We start from the raw sequence: 17129 nt of genomic DNA, 5'->3' as shown, positions 1-17129 counted from the left end.
ACTCTCGAGCCCTCTCCACTAGCAAGGTGGGACTAAACTTTCGCCGCGCTGCGGGCAACACAGGGGCCTTTGGTCCCGGTTGGTGCCACCAACTGGGACCAAAGGCCGCCGCTTCCCGCCCTTTGGGCTACTGAAAAGAGGCCTTTGGTCCCGGTTGGTGGCACCAACCGGGACTAAAGGGGTGCATTAGTCCCGGTTGGATTCACGAACCGGGACCAGTGCTCTTGCTATATATACAGCACTTAGCAGTTTCGACCAAATCCCCCACTTCTCTCCCGACGCCCCTGCTCTTTCTCGTCGCCGTCACCGCCCGACGCCCCTGCTCCACCTTGCCATCGCCGCCGCCACCAACGCCGTCAGGCTGCTCGCCTTCGCAGTCGCCGCTGCCATCGACGCCGTCAGGCTACTCGCATTTGTCGTCGCCGCCGCCCCCTGTGAGCACAGCCAGCTCCCGCGCCCCTCCCATCTCGTGCCCCTGCGCGGCCTCCGCGCCGCCGCCCCTGTCCTGTGCGGCCGCCGCGCACCGCCCCTGTCCTGCGCGGCCGGTGCGCCGCCACCCCTATCCTGCGCGGCCGCCGCGCGCCGCCCCGCCGCCCCTGCCCTGCATTTTTCATAGCATTTTTCGTAGCATTTTTTTGTATTTTTTGTGTATATGTGTCTGTATGTGTATATATGTGTACATGTTTATAGTATTTTTTTTCATAAGTGTATTTTTTTTGTTCATTACATTTTTTTCATATATATAATGTATATATGTATGTGGTAGCTATATATATGATGAATGGATGTGGCTATGTATGTATGAATATAATGTTCATAGCATTTTTTGTTTATATATGTTTTTTCATATATGTATTAATTTATTATTGAGGTTGTTAGTAGATATCGATTTTAGGTTAGTGCATTTTGGGTTAGTGTAGAGGAGAAAGGAAAATAAGGAAAAGGAAGAAAAGAGGAAGAAGGAAGAAGGAGATCGAAGAAGAAGAAAAAGAAGGAGAGGAAAAAGGAAAATAAGAAGAGGAAGAAAGGAGAAGAAGAGGAGAGGAAGAAGAGGAGAAATAAATAAGAAGAGGAAAAAATAAGAAAAAGAAGAGGAGAAGAAGAAAGGAATAGAGGAGAAGAAGAAAAAATAGAAAATAAGGAAAAGGAAGAAAAGAGGAAGAAGGAAGAAGGAGATCGAAGAAGAAGAAAAAGAAGGAGAGGAAAAAGGAAAATAAGAAGCGGAAGAAAGGAGAAGAAGAGGAGAGGAAGAAGAGGAGAAATAAATAAGAAGAGGAAAAAAGAAGAAAAAGAAGAGGAGAAGAAGAAAGGAATAGAGGAGAAGAAGAATTTTCCTTCCTTTCCTCTTCTTCTCCTTTCTTCCTCTTCTTATTTTCCTTTTTCCTCTCCTTCTTTTTCTTCTTCTTCGATCTCCTTCTTCCTTCTTCCTCTTTTCTTCCTTTTCCTTATTTTCCTTTCTCGAGGGAGAAGAAGAAAAAGAAGAGGAGAAGAAGAAGAAAGGAATAGAGGAGAAAGAAGAAACTTCAACACGAGGGGGGGGGTACCGATACCCCCTCCCCGATAACATTATTTTCCCATGTATATGTATGTTGCGTCGTTGTCGATATAACCCCCTCCCGGATAACTTCGACATGAGGGGCGGTCGATATATATAACCTCTCTCGACCGTGATAACTTATACCATGGCAGCACCCCCCTCGGCCCTCTCGCTCGACCAAAACTCTCGAGGACACCCAAACCCTAGAGAGAAAATGATGTTGGTCTCCTACCCCCTCCCGCCGCACCCCTACCCGACAAATTAACTCTCTCGAGGCCACCCAAATTTACCAAGTTAAAAGAGCATTGTCGTCGAGGCCACCCCAAACCCTTGAAGCGTTGTGTCGAGGCCACCCCAAACCCTAGAGAAGCAGCGTCGAGGCCACTAACATGATTCCTTATTATGATTAGCTAGCTAGTTCTACGTTTGCCACTAATATATATCCATCTGTACCATGTTTGAATAATAATTGACATGTTGTAAATATTTGCAAAAACTATGGAGCACTCCCAAGACGAAGCAACAGAAGCGATGTTGGGGGACATAATCGCACAAGGAAGTGATGAAGTTGCGTCATTTCTCAACGACACCGATGGTCAGGAAGGACTGGGTGAAGAAGAGGGATATGTTCATGATGGCTCTGGCCCATTAATGCCGGTACAAGAAGAGGGCTATGTTCATGATGGCTCCGGTGACACAATGGAGGTACAAGAAGGAGACCGTGCTAACTGCTCCGATGACCGAACCGAGTCCGGCCAGGTATATATATATTAGTTAAGCTCGTGCTGACTAGTTAATTGATGCATCCATTGTTTTGGTATATGTACATATATTAATTAACTCTCGTCTTTCTTCCTTTTTCTAGCCCTCCGGATCGAGCACAACTTCGGTAAGGAGACGAGGCCCAAAGAAAAGTTGAGCTCGGATGAAAAGTTTGAGATCACAGCAATCGCGCCCGACGGCGAACCGATTGAACCCATCCGAACAAAGAACGCATTTTCTGCTCAGTGCGGGGTTCTTGTTAGGGACAAGATCCCAATCGGCATCCAGCAATGGTATAAGCCTAAGGAGGAAGACCCTGAGGTGTCTTATGTCAATGATATGCAGAAAGATGATCTTTGGACTCAGCTGAAGGCAAATTTTACCCTACCGCTAGAGGAGGATCCGGAGAAGCCAGTTAAAGAGCAATTAATCAAGTCTTGTGCTCTTAAGAAGATGGCAACCCTATTCAGGAGGTGGAGGAAAGAGCTGAACAAGTTTGTCGACAAAGAAGAGACACCAGAATTCATCGGCAAATATGAGAAGATCAAAGATCACTGGCCCGCATTTGTGTCCCACAAGACATCAGAAAAGAGTAAGAAGATGTCGGCGACAAACAAGCAAAATGCTGCGAAGAAGCAGTTTCACCATCGCACGGGGTCAGGTGGCTACCTCAAAGCCCGGCCTAAGTGGTCCAAGGCTGAGAATGATCTGCTTGATAAAGGGATCGAACCAGAGACAATGAACTGGCCAGACTGTTGCCGGACTTGGTTCTTCGGGGCTGGCGAAACCTTGGACCATGTATCAGGGAAGTGCCATTGGATGGACGAGCAACTGAAAATACCAGTCAAGAGGCTTCGGCACTATATCAATGCAGCGCAGCAAGGGACGTTTGTTCCAGACAGGGAGAAGGACGAGCTCACAATGGCCCTCGGGAATCCTGAGCACCCTAGACGGACACGAGGCACGCCAGGCTCCATTCCGTGGAAGGTTGATTTTCCGGACGCAGGGGGTTACAAAACCCACGAGAGGAGGAAGAAACTGGAGCAGGGCCAACTGCAGGCGCTGCACGAAAGGGTAATGGGGCTAGAGGAACGAGAAGCAGATCGCAGCAAACGACCTACCGAAGCTTCCCCCGAAGCTACCCCGCCATCTCAGCGGAGAAGCAGCGTGGCTTCCACCGAGCTGCTTCAGCCGGAGCATGTCTTGACGGCTCCTGCCAGCTATCCCGTGGATGCTATCATGAGTCTCAAAATTGCCACATTATGACGCGATGGATGAATTTGAAGGTCAAGGCGGCTGTTGGCTCTGTTTATCCTACTGAACCCGGCGCAACTTTTCACTGTCGGCCGATTCTAGAAGGATATGCTAGGGTGATGGTGGATGAAATAACGGAGGGATTTGAGGACCTCCTGCTTGACCACCCTTCCGGTGAAGGGGAGACTAGGCTGGGTTCTGCTCTGAAGACTCCATGCCTATGGCGGAAGGAGCTCAACAACCTTCCGAACTGGACACCTCCGCCTCCTCCTCCTCCTCCGGCAAGTCAGGGCACTCCGCCCCCTCCACCGCCTCCTCCTCCGACGAGTGACGATCAGGGCACTGGGCCTCCTTCTCCAGCGCGTGGTGGCACTCCGCCTCCTTCCCCGCCTGCGCCGGCGCGCCCAAGCAGCCAGCAGCCTCCTCCTTCTCCGCCTCGCCAGCAAGGGCGGAAGAGACCCGCCTCTGCCCCGGCTGCTCCGGCGCGTCGTAGTCCTTCTCCTCTGCCTCGTAAGCAAGCATGAAAGAAGCAGATGCCGCAGCTGCTCCGTCTGCTCCGGCGTCTAGCAGTACAGCCAGAGGCGGGAGGCAATACAGATACGGTCCACCTCTCAAGCCTCTAGAGAAGTTACCGTATGAGAGGACCGTGGAGGAAAACACGACGATCGTGCGGACCCACGTGAAGGACTTCTTTGAAGGGGTGAAAGCAAAGAGACATCCACCTCCGGAGGAGAAGGTAGATCCGGTGAAAGTAAAGCGCACTCTCGATGCCCTGAGTAAACCGGCAAAGTCTCCGCCGAGAACCAACTATGAGCGCATTACTGAACAGACATATCTCCAAGCGGAGCGGTCGGGAAGTACTGTCAGACATCAAAGGTCAAGAGAACGAGCAGCTACGAAAAAAATTGCCCAGCTCGGTGAACAAGCAAAACAATCGTGCCCCCTGCTCAATGTGTCTAGCGGCAACATCATCGCTAATGCTCCGGGGATGGTGGCCGGTTATGGCAATCTATCAGATTACCTGCCTGACGATCAACTTCCTGATTTCATGGAGGTGGACGAACACAGATACGAGTACGGGAAGCCTCTCGTCAAAGATGAAAAATCTCTAACAACGATGATGCGAAGATTCCATAATTGGTACATGAAAACCTGCAGGGAGTCTGGGGGGATGAATAGTTTGTATCTGAACATTAAAGAGGAGCACGACCTCGTTGGAACTGATATGTTGTGTGTTCCATTTGAGGAGTTCTTCGTGTTCTTCAATCAAAAGGCCCTCGATAAATTAACGGTCTTTTGCTACTGCCTGTAAGTACTATTTCTGTCATTAAGTCTCTATATATAGCTCGGCTCTTTCATTGCATGTATTTATAATTAATTATCCTTAATATATTATGCAGATTGAAGATCGTCGAGTGCAGAAAATAAGAAATATATGATATTGGGTTCATTAACACAAATATCATAGATGATATTCAGGTTAAAAAGCACGCCGAAGAGGCCGAGGCCAACTTGCTACAATCGTTGATCAAAACTCAAAACAAAGATACCATATTCTTTCCTTACAACTTCAAGTGAGTGTTACTGTCCTATGCATATTCGGTTTCTCTTGTTACTCGAGCGAGGTTATAGTAATGTAATTGATGAGTTATGCATGCGTGCGCAGCTTCCACTATGTTCTTCTGGAGATTAAGCTTGAGCGGGGACTAGTAACCGTCTTAGACTCGAGACGAAAAGATCCCGAAACCTATGCGGACATGACTGAATTGCTCAACAAGTAAGTTCAATCGATCATTATCGCACCATATTGGCAACTTTTTTATTATTTCCTGATATCTCAAGTAATAATAATTACTTTCTTTGTCTTGCAGGGTTTGGAAACAGTTCACCGCAGAAGCTCCGGGACTGCCGAAGGAGCTGCAATATACATACCCGAAAGTAAGTACTACTGGCTAGCTAGTTGCGCGCATCTCCCGTTGATTCTATAGCTATACTTTCATCAATGCCATTTATAATGCTTCATTATCAGTTTGATTGACCTCTATTTCTCGTAAAGTACTTGTGGCAGGAATAAGGGAATGATTTCTGTGGATACTACGTGTGCGAGTTCATCTACAACGCGACTTTGAAAAGTAAGCAGGGCTACTCTAAAAGACAATATGAAGTGCGTAAGCAATAATATTCACAATTTCATTTTATTACACCATCATTTCTGTTGAGTTTCATTCATATATATGTATTAATTAACCCCCTTCTTCAAATTAGACGTGGCAGATGCGGAATGAACTCCTAGAACAAGATCGCATGAAAGCAATTCAAGAGGAATTGGCGGGATTCTTTCTTGACCACGTCACCAATAAAGCCGGAGACTACCATGTGGAAGTTGATTTCAACTGCTAGGGGATTGTAATTAAGAGATCTTACATATTGTATATGTATGTAGCCAGTAGCGTCGGATAGATAATACGAAAACTTTTGTTCGACCAATCTCTCGGAGAAGGAGAGGTTGATCGATCACTTCTCTCGGTATGCATGACGAACTTCTGTACTTAATGCATGGTTCCCTTCATTTTCTTACTAGCTAGCGTGTCGATGGTCTCTCTATGTATAGTACGTAGCGTCGACCAAGCACGGACATAAGAGAGGACATTTCTCTCTATTAATTAGCTAGCTAACACAATATATGAAACACCTAAATTAACCCCCCAAAACCCTCAACCCCCCCCCCCCTTCAAAAAAAAACAAAAACCCCAGCCACTGGAATGCTGACGCGTGGATGCATTTTGGTCCCGGTTGGTGCCACCAACCGGGACCAAAGGCCTCCCTGCCTGGGCTCGACGCACCGGCCACGTGGAGGCCCATCTGTCCCGATTCGTGTTAGAACCGGGACTAAAGGGGGGGGGTATTAGTAACGACCCATTAGTCCCGGTTCATGAACCGGGACTAAAGGCCCTTACGAACCGGGACAAATGCCCCCTTTTCTACTAGTGAAGGAGGAACCCCCGCCTCCCTGCTGCCCCGCCCTGATCTCCTCCCCCATGTTCCTGCCAATCCGTCACCGCCACAAAGGAGGAGGAGGTGTACGCCGCCTGTGAAGCCCGCCGAGCCAAGAAGGCAAATTTGATGTCTCCTAAGCCATTGTCCGGTTGTAACATACACATGAATCTCATGCATTACCATGAAATAAAAATATGATGCCCGTTGTTGACACCATTGTGTCCGTTATTAACCCTTGAAGCAACCAACAATGCATTTACCATTCTATACTAACAAAAAAATTGAAAAAATTGTATGACCTGATGAAAAAATATGAACTGCTCGCTTAAGTAATTTGCTGTAAAGCGATCTCTAATGAAATTAATTTGGCACATTTTTATTTCACTTAGACAACCGTAACTTCATAGAACAACCTCAACCCCACCCTGCTCACTCTCAACCCTCACTCTATTCACAAAATCCATTAACTCGTGCTCAAGCCAATAATCGACGCCGCCATGGCAGGCCAACAACAAAGGGACAAGGGATGCAACGTCGCCGTGGCAGGCCAACAACGAGGGACTGAGCCGCTACAGTAGACGTCGTAGTCAGGTGCAGCGGCATCTGTCCCTCCTCTCGTCCAGCCGAACAAGAATCGCTCCGCTGTTGAGGGCGCGTTCAAGTTGCTTGGCTAGCCATGCAAAGCCTTCTCCTCTACCCCCACAACGTAGTGCCATCTCACGGGGTGGTTCCAATCGATCACACCACGATGATGCAGCTAGAGCTGCTTGCACCCGAGGAGCCACTGACTGCTGCGAAGTCCATGGCGTAGTCACCCGCCGCACCAGGCCACTGATTGCACATGCACGAACCACTGCACAGGAGTTGTAGGTTTTCTTGTCTTAATCGATGATTTAGTAGCAGAACAAGAATACGATCATGAACCTCCAGTAACTAACCTTCATGCATAATAGCTTGTTCTAGAATCAAGATTGGTACTTTGGCACACCCACGGCATCATCACCATCATGAAGTGCATTGTGCAGGCGTCGCCCGCGGCATGGGTCCACACCCTGTAGCTGCGGCGCCTGGGATCGTCCGCAAGCTACGGCAGATGCACACGTGGAAGAAGACATATTTATGTATACTAGAACAATGCCCGTGCGTTGCAATGGGATATAAATCTTCTGGTACGTTGGTTTGTGATCTACCTGTCCATAATACTGTGATTGTGTAAGAAAATGATCATCAAATTCTGCCCATGAATTACTTTATATTTTTATTCGAAGTTTGGTAAGTAAATTAAAGTGGAGCTGGTTTAGAAGGTAAGTAAATTAAGTTGATTTATTATTATACAAGGAAGGTTGGATGAAGGAATAATGGGGAAAAAAAGTGAAATGAGAACCTTACATTCTTTTTAAGTAGTAGAGATACATAATATGTCTCTTAGAAGAATTATAAAATACAAAAATCGGTTATCTCTATTTTCCTAAAAAAGGGACTTGGGAGGAGGATGTTGACTGCCGTTGGATGAAAACGAGTTATTTGGGAGCACCAAGGGGAGCACACCTTAGGGAGCAGGCAAGCCTCGTCCGACATATGGTAAGGTTATTAATGTAATTTTGGTGACGTGTGGAAAGATTAATTAATGTGATTAAATGACTTATGGTAAGGTTAATTATTTGGGTCATTTGCATTTATGTCCCTAACTCGAACCACCTAATCAGATATACCCCTAATTTCAAAGCCTGCTAAAAAATGCCCCTCCGCCGTCATGTGCCCTTATAGAAATGCCCCTCCTAGCCATTTCCGTCCAGTCAAGGCTGTTTGACCGCTAACGTGTCGTTTCTTTGACATTTTTGCCTCTCCTTCCTTACATTTGGGCCCAACTAACCGGTTCACTCTCTCTCCCCTCTTTCTTCTTCCTCGCGGCGACAGGGGCATTTTTTAGCAAGAACTGGATCGGGCGTTTCCACCGCGGTCGAAGAGAGAGGGGCAGGTCGGGCACGGCGTGGTGAGCGATGGGTACATCGGGCACGGCGGGCATGTCTTCTACGACCTCGTCGGTGGCCGCCAATGTAAGTTTCAGGGTCGATTTGGGCGATATTGCGGAATTAGGGTTCATCAATTTGGGTTTCCCTTTGCTGATAGGTTGATGGCGTCGGGATAGTTCAGTTTCAATCGGAGTTCTACATCCCTGATCTGACATTCTGTGGCCTTGAGGTTCGGTCGTCGCAGCGGTGCCCTGGCCACGGGGTTATTCCTGCTCGTCGCGTCGCCTGGGGAGGAGCAAGCTCCGGCAGAAGGTTTCTCGGCTGCCCTCTTGATGTAAGTGTTTTTGCTTTTGAATGCTTGACTTGATTCTGCTCTTTCTCCTCTTTCTAATTCGATCATTGATTTTGCAGCTTCCTGATGAATGTGACTAGGTTGTCTGGATTGACCCGCCATCGACCGAATGTGTTGTTCGTGCATTTGAGGAGCTTCATGCAGGATTGGAGAAGAGCTGGCTAAAAGCTCATTATTTAGAGAGGAGGGTGATGTATCTAACCAAGAAGAACAAGAAACTGAAGCTGAAGATGAAGAAGAGGAACGAGGTTATGCAAGCCTGAGGATTTATCATAGTTTTGCTCATTTCTTTGCTTAGCTGGTTGCTTCCAGTTATAGATCCTACTGTAGGATCTGGTGCATACTTGAGCCTCTTCTTGGCTGGTGACATTCCTCTGCCAGCTGCCTTTTTGTAGTTTTTTCTTGGGCTACAATTGAAATGAGAACATTAAATGAAGCAAAAAAAAGAGAACATTAAATGATGCAAAAATTGAAATGAGAACATCTGTAGCAATTGCACCTTACAGCCGATGACACTGTTGGTGCATCTGTAGCAATGGCAGCATCAGGTTCAACCTCTTTAGCATTTTCAGCATCAGTTTCCACCTCCGTAGCATTTTCAACATCAGTTTTAGCATCTAAAGGTTCATCTGCTGCATTTTCAGCCCCCCCGGTGCTCTTCTTCCCCAAAAGCTGGGTCAATGGATTCCTTGCAGTGAGTGGCACGATGCCCAAGCCTTCCACACCTGCCACCTTTCTTTATCCTTCCTCCAAGTCCTTTTCCCTCAGATTTTGCCCTAATTCTTGTCTTCCTAGGTCTACCAGGGGTCCTGTTTTGCAATGGAGCAGACAATTTAAACCCAGGGTCCACCACATCCCACTGTTGTTTGCCCTCCATTGCAGGCAAATTTTCAGCATAAGTAGCATTGAACCTAGCAACAGAAAAGTACTCATGTACATACTGATCAATCTCACTTACTGGGCCTCTCATTGAAGTAATAAATTACAAAGCATGTATGCAAGGCTGTCCAGTTAACTGCCACTTTCTACAACTGCAATTCCTAGTTTCCAAATTTATTGGATATCTCCACTCTCTCTTTTCCTTGTCAACTGTTGTGATCTCTGCCTCATATCTGCTTCTTTTCACTATCTCCATATCAAGGTCCTTAGATTTTGCATGAAGCATTTTCATGACTTTGGGGATTATGATGTGGCCAATGAATGTAGCAGCTGCAATATGCTGTCTGAGATCAAACTTTTCCATTATAAATTGTCTTATTTTGTCTAGCAAGTCCACAATGTGTACACCCTTCCATTTTCTAATCTTTGAATTGAAGGACTCAACTAGATTGTTATTAACAAAATCTATTTTGCACACTTCATTGAACAGTGACCTTGCCCATAGCTTGGTGTGATGCTCCTCTAAGTACTCTTTCACACCAGCCTTACTGTGCAACTGCCTAAGATGGTAGTTGTGTTTCTTTATGTTGTATGTCAATGAGCAGGGCCATAAATTTTCATCAAAGAATTTTCCTCTAAACTTTTTTGTGAAATTTGCAGCCAAATGCCTCATGCATTCTCTGTGCTCCACACCTGGGAACACAACTTTCACTGCAGTCTCCAAGCCTTTGCATGCATCAGTGTGGATAACAAGACCTGGTGGGTGTCCTATAAGCTCTCTTAAATTCTGGAAAAACCAAGTCCAACTCTCTATATTTTCACCCTCTACAACTCCATATGCAACTGGGAAGATCTAGTTGCAAGCATCCACAGCACATGCACTAACTAGTTGCCCTCTAAATCTGCCATTCAATGCAGTGGCATCTACTACAAGATAAGGCCTACACCCATTCAAAAACCCTTGCCAGCATGCTTTGAAAGAAACAAATACTCTTCTAAAGCACTCTTTCTGTCTACTCTTTCCATTCAGTTTGTACTGTACAATGTGTTTATCAATGCTAACTACACTGCCAGGAGATGCTTTCTCCACTTCTGCCTTGAAGGTATACAATGACTGAAAAGAGTCAACTCACTTACCATAGATATTGTCAAGTGCCATTTGCTTCCCATAGAATACTTTCATATATGGAACTGCCAGGCCATACTTCTTCTTCAAATTTTTCTGCAATTCTGTTGGCCCCACTTCTGAATCCTCTAAAATCCAGGTCTTCATAGCATCAGCAACCCATCTACTCTTAGCTGACCTCAATCTTTTCCTCCTGTTCACACTAGGACATGTATGAGCAGTCTTATTCACTTTAACCTGCATTCATGATAGTTCAGAAACATGTCAGAACCTATGTGCTGCAACAAACAAACAAAATACAGTATCAATGCTGCTAACTACAAATGCACTGTTAGTTGCTATATTTAATACCTGAAACAGTGTGCTGTGTCTCATTAAGGAGGCATGCATCCTCCATTGACACCTCTTATAAGCACAATGCACTGTCAACCTAGTACTGTCACTCTTGTCTATCACAAATTCACTTTGAGTCTTTATTGAGAAGGTTGCAAGGGCATTTCTACAGTCTAAAGCACTGGAAAATATTGTTCCCTCTTTCAAAGAAGGATCATCTCTATTGTATTGCACATCTGGTCTTTCCTCATCAGATGTTTCAGAGTACCCCATGTCATTGTCCTCCTCTTTCTCATCTTCACCTGCCTCACCAAACATGCCTTCAGGGGGTGGAACATAATCTTCCCCCTCATCATCTTTCTCCTTGCCCTTCTTCCTTGTTACAAACTGTGGAAACAACCTTTCATCCTCATCATCACTTGGCCAATCATCTGGTAGTCCCTCTTCAGTGTATGGGTCACCTGAATCTTTATTATGAGAGGGACCTGCATGCCTAGGAACTTCTACAGTAGGTGTTCCTGGTGCCTGCATGGAACTGCTGCCTCCACTATGAGCTGTTGTTTTTCTGCCCCTTGATTGGCTAGTTCTACCTTTACCTGTAGACCTAGACTGAGATCTTGTTCCTCTGCTCTCTGGCTCTCCTCTCTCCCTTTGTATGACACTGATTTCTAGTTTAGCAGGGAAAGAATCATGTATTGCAAACATGATACCAAGCTCATCATCACACTGGGCAGGGACCCATGCTGATTTGTCAATGTCCCAGTACCTGAATTCCACTGCATCGTATAGACCCCATGGATATTTAGCAGATATGGCAGATCTAAACCGATTGAAAGTCCATTGATTGTCAGCAACAAAAGGAAAAGAGAATCCTGTGTTGGATGCTTTTGTGCCAGCACTAGCTAGAAGTATGGTTTCCATTCTACAATCCATCCCAACTGCTCTATCGGGGTCCATCCTACGATGACCATGGAAAACAGAGACAGATCCCAACGCCATGAGCACTATGAACTAGGTCAACAAATTAAACTACAAGAACAAATCAAACTACAAACGGCATGAGACTGCAGCCGATTACAAGAGATACTTACCCCGCCGAAGCATTCTTCTGTAGCTGCAGTGTGCTCCCTCGTTCGTCGCCGCCGTAATTGCTGTCCCCATCCAACCCGTCGCCTGTGTCTCCTTCACGCCGTAGCAGAGTGCGACACGGAGTCAAATCCGAAGCTCCACCGTGGCCGCCATCAGTAGATCGAGCCTTAGGAGTTGGGATCGACCGGATCGAGCGAGCTAGGGTTAGGGTTACGGCGGGAGGCGATTTGGGGGGGAAAGAGAGAGCGTGCGGCTCGGGCAAGAGAATGAGAGGGGGAGAGAGTGAACCGGTGACCTAGGCCCAGGTGTAAGGACGAAGGGGCAAAAATGTCAAAGAAACGGCCGCTTACCAGTCAAACAGCCTTGACTGGACGGAAACGGCATGGAAGGGCAATTCTATAAGGGAACATGACGGCGGAGGGGCATTTTTGAGCAGGCTTTCGAATTAGGGGCAAATGTGAGTAGTGTGTTCGAGTTAGGGACACAGATGTAAAAGACCCTAATTATTTAGATTTGGTCTTTAGAGATAATTAATGTGATTGCGTGAGTTATGGTAAAGTCAATTAATTTAGATTTGGCCTTTAGAGATTGATTAAAGATTGACCTTTGATTGTTTCTCGTAAAGACAATACTCCAACTTCACTTTAAATTAAGTTTACAGGACGTGTGCGTACCCTTAGATCGTCAATTTGACCAACATAATGCAAGTCATATATTACAAAAAATATACCAATATAAACTTCAGATGTTCTATTTTCAAACGGTATAATTTTTGTGTTATATAGTTTATATTAGGGTGATAAAATTGGCAATCTAGATATACGCGTAGGACTTGTAAACTGAAACGGAGGGAGTACTAAATAACTCCATAGCTGCAACAGCCGAGATCGTCGGCGAGCTGCGGTGGATGCACACATGGAAGAAGGCATATTTATGTATATATGTAATATGTCTATTAGAATAATCGGGAAATACAAAAATCATTCATCTCTATTTTTTTTCCTAAGAAAGGTACTTGGGAGGAGGATGACGACTGCCGTTGTATGAAAAACGAGTTTTTTGGGAGCACCAACGGGAGCACGCTCTGGGAGCAGCCAGGCCACGTCCAATGTATGGTACGCTTAGTTAATGTAATTTTGGTGACATATGGAAAGATTAATTAATGTAATTGAATGACTTACGATAAGGTTAATTAATTTAGATTTGGTCTTTAGAGATAATTAATGTGATTGAGTTGCAAACTAGTACAAAAGAAGTTAGCCCCTAGTTGCGAGTCGATGATGAGCTTGCAATTGAGGTAGATAAAAAAGTCAGGCCAAGTTGTGAGTCAAAGGGTTGACTTATAAACCGGGCAAAAAAGGGATCAAAGAGCCTAGTTGCATGACAATGGTGTATTTGCAACTAGGAAAAAAGGGTCAGCCTACTTATGAGTCGATGATGGATTTGCAATTGGGTAAAAAAATGATCGAGTTGAGTGGTGAGGTGATGGTGGACTATAATTGGATAAAAAAATTCAAGCTCAGTTGCAGGTTAAGGGTGTACTTGCAACTAGGGTTAAAAAAATCAAAGGTCTAGTTACATGCCAATGATAGACTTGTAACTGGGACAAAAACTGGGTTGGGCTCGGTTGTGAGTCGCTGGTTGACTTGCAACTGCGACAAAAAAAGTTAAGAGACCAGTTATGAGTCGATTTGCAACTGCGATAAAAAGGGTGGTCCCGGTTGCAAGTCGATGGTTGACCTGCAAACGAGTACAAAAAAAGTCAGCCCCTAGTTTTGAGTCGATGGTTGAGTTGAAGCTGAGGCAGAAAAAAAGCCACCCACAGTTGCAAGTTGAGGTCTCTTTTGGTTTGTGGCAATTTTGTAAGAATATCATAGGATAGGATTTGTATAGGAAAAAAAAATTTAGAGCCTTTTGGTTTGTAGGAATAGAATCCTATTCCTATGAAGGAATTCTTCCTATCCTCCACATTTCATAGGAAAATAAACATTAGTCTAGACTCAATGGAAAAAATCATATGGTGTGAACCAAAAGGCATCTTCTTTTCTATTCCTATTCATAGGATTTCAGATACATGTCATCTCATTTCCAATGACTTTCTTATTCCTATGACTCTCCTATTCTATGAACCAAAGGAGGCCTAAGAGTGGATTGCAACTAATGCAAAAAAAGAGTTGGGCCCAGGTGTGATACTCCCTCCGTTTCTTTTTACTCCGCATATAAGATTTGGTCAAAGTTAAACTACACAAAGTTTGACCAAATTTATATAAAAAAATATGAACATCTACAATACTAAAACTATATAGTATGAAAATACATTTCATGGTGCATCTGATAATATTGATTTCATATTGTGAATGTTTATATTTTTTAATATAAAGTTAGTCAAACTCTACAAAGCTTGATTTTGACCAAACCTTATATGCGGACTAAAAAGAAACGATGGGAGTACAAAAGAAACTTCAAGCCTAGTTTTGAGTCGTGGGCTGACTTGCAATTGGATAAAAAAAACGTCACATCCAATTGCAAGTCAAGACTGGACTTGCAACCGGGACAAAAAAAGATCAAAAGCCCAGTTGCATGTCAATGCTGGACTTGCAACTGGGACGAAAAAAAATGGTTGGACATAGTTGCGAGTCGTTGGTTGACTTACAACTGTAACAAAAAATGATTAAGAGCCCAGTTATGAATTAATGGCTGATTTGCAACCATGACAAACAAAATGTAGCCCCTAGTTGCGAGTTGGTGGTGAACTTCTTGAGGCATAAAAGAAAGTCAGGCCCAGTTGCAAGGTTAGGGTGAAGTTGCAACTATTCAGAAAAAAGTTGGGCCTAGTTGCGATACAAGAGAAACACCAAGTCCAGTTGTGAGTCGAGGTCTCGAGGATAAACTTGCAACAGGTGACAAAAAAGGTCGGGCCACTTGCAAGTTAATAGTGGACTTGCAACTGAGTCAAAATGGTCTTAGTTGCAAGTTAAGGGTGAAGTTGCAACTAAGGTAAAAAAAGGGTCGAACGCAAAGGGCATCGGCTATAACGGAAAAAAAGAGAAATAGAGAGAGTAGAAATGAGAAGAGACAAAACAGCTTCAGAATGAAGGTGATCACAGAGGCAACGAACAAAGTCTCTTCCACTTCTACAAAGCAAAACAATAACGATCGACAAAAAAAGCCATAAAAATGCTAGAAAAAATAAAACAGAGGCCAAACAAAAAGGGCCTAACAAAAACTTGTAGACAACTGGGCATCACGACGATGTAGGATCTGCACGACAAAAATGAAGCGGGATCAAGTTTGGGTAAAAAATTACAAAAATAGATTGGACGGATCACGACTTAAATAAGACATTGTTAAAATGTTCATGAGATTTAACAAATCCGATTTGAAAAATATTCAAATATTTTTAAAATGTTTATGAATTCTAAAAAATCACAAATTTAAATAAGTGTTCACAAAAATAAAATTCATGAATTTTAATAAATGTTTGCACACTTCAAAAAGTGTTTCACGTACTAAAAAAATCATGAACCGAACGAAAAAAGAGTGAGGAACCGACCTGTGCTATATCGTGCATTATATGGGCATAAAAACGGACAGCCTTTTCGAATTGTTACAACACAGCCCAGAAAATAATGATATTCAGTTGCTATGTCCATGTTCCAGTGCTAACTCTGTTGTTTTTAGCGTCAGTAACTTCGTGAATCAAGTGTTTTGATTACTTTGTGCAGAGCTGGTGATCTATATGTTCATCGCTGTGTTGCGTACGAACATTCGATCTGATACTGTAATGCGTGTTGTATTACGGACTAAAGTAATTCTACAGCTCCTTGCCTGCATTAATCTTCCATGGGTATATTAGCAGTGCCACATTTTCCTCTGTCTATTTGGCATCGTTTACTGGCAACTTTACAGATTTTTTTATCCAAAAGTAATGCTTGGATCCACTGTAGTTAAATTGCATCCGCATGCTGTTGTGTTCAAATTGCTGTTGGTGATTCAGTGTGATGCAATCCTGACTATCAGTTCACATGTGACGAACGGACCCATTTTTCAGTTCCCCTCTGCCTCAGGCAAGTCCCTCTTTTGGAAGTTTACACCTAAGAATGTCCATGCAGCAATTTGAAGCGATCATGGCATCCACATTGTGACATTACTTGAGTACTGGCACTAAGTTGGTACCCGATCCCCTCCTGGTTAGAAGCCGCCGGACCAAACTGACACCAGGTGCACAGAGAGCACAAGAAGAAAACCCGAACACTGCAGGACCTGCAAAGCTGCCGCCGCCGCCACTGGGGACACACTGTCACTGCCGCCCGACAACCACCACACCGTAGTGCCCATAGTCCAAAAACAATCCAAGGCGACGACTTCAAGAAGCGAACGGCACCAAGAGCACCGTCGCCGCCCAACAAAGTTCGAGTTTTCACCCGGGAGGCTAGGGGTAGGGGAGGGTGGAGCAAAAGACCTGAATGGTGCTCCAAGAAGGGGAGTGTCATCCATGGACGTCGCCGCCCATCTTTTTGATTTGGAAACTGGAAAGAATCATTCTTGGAATAACTCCCCCCCCCCCCCCGCGTCGCCCCTCTCGGGCGATTCCGGGGTCGAAAACCTAGGCCCACCGCCGGTCCCCTCCTTCCTCGCACCCTCCCCTCGCCACCGCCCGAAGCAGCCGCCGGCCAAGCCCGGGGCGCTGCTGATGAAGGTGACGGCGAGGCCTCTCGATGCTGCCTTGTCTTGCTCGCGGGGAGCCTTGGGATCCGGGGCGGCAGCACCGGCTGGTTGGGCGCCACCGGACCTCGGTGCAAGGTGGCGTGGGCGCGGGTCGCAGAT

Source organism: Triticum aestivum, chromosome 1B (genome assembly GCF_018294505.1).
Source record: "Triticum aestivum cultivar Chinese Spring chromosome 1B, IWGSC CS RefSeq v2.1, whole genome shotgun sequence".
Lineage (NCBI taxonomy): Eukaryota > Viridiplantae > Streptophyta > Magnoliopsida > Poales > Poaceae > Triticum > Triticum aestivum.
The sequence above is the reverse complement of the archived record's forward strand: the minus strand, read 5'-3'. Positions refer to the sequence as shown.